The sequence below is a fragment of the Pteropus alecto genome, unplaced genomic scaffold (assembly GCF_000325575.1).
Source record: "Pteropus alecto unplaced genomic scaffold, ASM32557v1 scaffold137, whole genome shotgun sequence".
NCBI classification, from domain to species: Eukaryota; Metazoa; Chordata; class Mammalia; order Chiroptera; family Pteropodidae; genus Pteropus; species Pteropus alecto.
In genome coordinates, this window is record NW_006440135.1 from 1377786 (window position 1) to 1381173 (window position 3388).

General features: G+C 51.5%; 1 pseudogene; it reads right to left on the minus strand.

The window, feature by feature from the left end:
* Positions 1-1283: 1283 nt before the first annotated feature.
* Positions 1284-1410, minus strand: LOC112484116 (annotated as a pseudogene).
* Positions 1411-3388: the final 1978 nt, after the last annotated feature.

The window sequence follows — 3388 nt, forward strand, 5'->3', positions numbered from 1 at the left end:
GCATGTCACCGTTACCCCTCACACCCCTCAGGGCAGGCACTTAATAAGCAGGAATTGATGAAAGGGATCCTGCAGGTGTCCTCGGCCAGCAGCTCGAGAGAGTCACGCTGCCCCGCCTTTGTGCTGGAGACTATCCCTTTCATTAGTGTCACAAGAGTCGCTGTCCCTGGGGTGACTGGGCGGAGAGGACAGACCGCCCTTGGGCAGGTGTGCTGTTGAAGTGCCATCGGGTGTGACGTGCGAGGGCATCTCAGAAGCAGCATTTCAACAGCTAGAGTTTTAGGTAAACAATGCTAGAGGAGTTACTGATCCATTTGCTAATTTATTCAATAAAAAGTTCTTGGGCTTCTTCACTGTCTAATTACTGAATAACAGTCTCTATCCTTGAGATGCTCGCCACAGAGGTACCTGAACAGCTACGCACGCCGTAATATGATATGCCTTATAATCATAGTTACAGATCTTGAGTGCGTAACATGGGCCAGTGATTTGCCCAATATCACACAGGTGGTTAACGGTAGAACCCTCATATAGTAGTTAGTACAAAGCTAAGATGCCGTAACAAAGAGACCCCAAATTCCATAACAACAGCTAACGATTGTAGTAGTTCGTACAAAGCTAAGATGCCGTAAGAGACCCCAAATTCCATAACAACAGCTAACGATTAGTGGATACAATGTTGTAGGTGTTTTACATTTACGGCTTGATTTAATTCTCACAACTACCTGAGGTCTCACATGTACCCTTAATCTCTCCAGTGCAGTGATGAGAAATTTGGGGCACAAGGAGATTAAGCAACCTGCCCAAGGCTGTACAGTTATTAAGTGGCAGAGCCGGGATTCGAACTCAGGAAGCGAACCTCCAGATCTCTGCTATAATCGTCATGCCACACTACCCTAACTGTCCTAAAAATATTGACTTTTTCCCTCTCACTCAACGGCTCCGAGGGGAAGTTCTGCTCCACCAGGTGTTCCGAGACCCACGTCCCTTCTAAGCCACTGCTCTGCCAGCCTCAAGGGCTCCCGTGTTTGATACGGTAGCCACACGCGCCATGAAGCTATTTTGATTTTAATTAATTTAAATGCATTAAAATACACTTAGAAATTCGGTTTCTCAGTGGCACTAGCCACATTTCACGTCCAGCTGCCATTGCTTTGGGCAGCACAGATCTTACTTACTTACTTACTTACTTACTTTATTTATTTAGGCAACCTCTCGTTGACCTCACAGATTGCAAGGACCTTGTCAGCTTATAATCTCTTATTTTTTTGTTTTATTTGTTACGCCTACAGCGCCTGGTCTTCCTAGGTGGTCTCCCATCTGAGGACTCACCAGGCCTGACCCTGCTTAGCTTCCGAGATCAGACGGGATCGGGCTTGTTCAGGGTGGCAGGGTGGCGTGGCCGCAGACTTGGGCGGCACAGACCTTAGAGTGCTCCCATCACCTCAGACGTTCCCCTTGGGAGTCATTGCCACGTCCAGGTCCATCCAGAGAGATGAGCAAACGGTCACTGAGAAGGCCCGCCGGACGGGCCAAGTTGCAGACTCGCATCTGGCGCACATCGCTTCCGCCCACATGCCTTAGTGCCAAGGCCACGAGCAAGCCCGGGCAAGGCTGACCTACTGGGCAGCCACAGGCCTGGCTGCCCCTTCCGTGGAAGAAGAAAAAGTGAGTTTTTCAGCAGTCTCCACCACGTGCATCCGCCTGAAGGGGGAGGCAGCTCTTTTCGGCCTCTAGCTGACCCGCTGCCTTTATAGGAAGGGACAAGGCACAAGTTCTAGGCGTGCTGGTGCGCTAACCAGGAAGTCATCATTTTCCCCGAGGCAGTAAGCAAAATTTTCACTGAAATGGATGAGTGGGTTTCCGTTTCCCCAAGTATAGGACAAAAGCAGGAAAGAGGACTTCCAAGAGATGGGAGGAAACTCGCGAAGGCAGGAGGCGGGGACTGCAGGGTCCGGCCAGGCCTGAGGGCGTTGGCCAGTGGGAGGCAGTTTTAGGCCACAGGGAAGGACTCAGAGTTCGTTCTGAGGACCAGAAACTGTCAGAGGGGGGAGGAGGGCCGGAGCTTCACTTCCTGGAGGGCGGATACTTCCAGGCTGCACAGTCCACTCCCCTGAGGGTGTCACGGCTCTTCCAGAGTCACACGCGCCTGCTCCCCTCCTGCCCACCCACAGAGCTGGGGTAATGGGGCGGAGCAAGTTCACGGCGCATGTGAATGGGCTTATGTGGAGAGTAAGGTTTAAAAATCCCTGAGTAGACAACTGGAATATGCCAGAAGATTTTAGGCTGGGGAACGATATAACCAATGCATTTTTGGAAGAAAGAGCCAGTATATGGTGCAAGAAGAAAAGGTGGGCTTTGTGCATGTGGCACATAAGCCGAGGGAGGGGACGCGATTTGTCAGACGCCTCGCACGGTGCAGGTGCCGTGCTGGACGTCTCACCCGCGGATAGGCGTTACCTTTATTTCCAGGCGGGGAAAACGGATGGCCAAGGCAATTCCAAAAACGGCCCGAAGTCACATAGCAAAGAAGTGCTGTGGCTTTGTCCCTGCCTGGCCACGCCTCACGTCCATTTGGGGCCAGCGAGGGCTCAGCGTGCCAGCGAGTCTTTTGGGGGAAGATGGGTGGGATGGGGTCGGTCTCCCGGCTCCTCAGCTACGCAGAGTAGAGCACAGGTGCCACTTGTTTATATTTTAAATACACTCGGCTTTTGGGCTTAAAGAATTCGATGAAGTCAGTATTTATTACTGCGAAGCAAAATCTCTCTCATTTGCTTGTTGGTGGTAAGAATACGGGCTCTGAAGCTCGATGGACCAAGATCTGATGTCACCTCCACACCACCCAGTTGTGTGGTCTTGCAGGCCACTTACCCTTGTGAGCTTAAATTGCCTCATGGAAACTGAGGAGAAATCATCCTAGCCGGGAGGGTTGTTTTGACCATTCTGTTCAATATATGTAAAATATCTAGGGCCATGCTTGGCTCTGAGCCGGCTGTCAATAAATGGCCATGATTATGATTACGATTGTGATTTGACCTAATAGGGTGCCCATGAAAATGTACCCCTCAGATCTCTGGCTGCAGGGGCCGGAATTGACCAAGGGTCCCAGTGCTCCGCTCTGAAATCTATTGCAGTTTTTACTGCCGTGGGCTGCTTCCAGCCAATGACTGAGAGGGGCAGGGATGCTAAGGCTTCTTCATCCTGAGAGGCCTGGGACTCGCTGATGAGGCATTTGGGTGTGAGGACTCTGCAGTGGTCCCCCCAAACTCTCCTCAGAACCCCGCTACAGTCCAAGGTGCTTCTAGCCTCCTCGCTCCCTCCCTCTCTCCCTCCCTCTTTCCTTCCTTCCTTCCTTCCTTCCTTCCTTCCTTCCTTCCTTCCTTCCTTC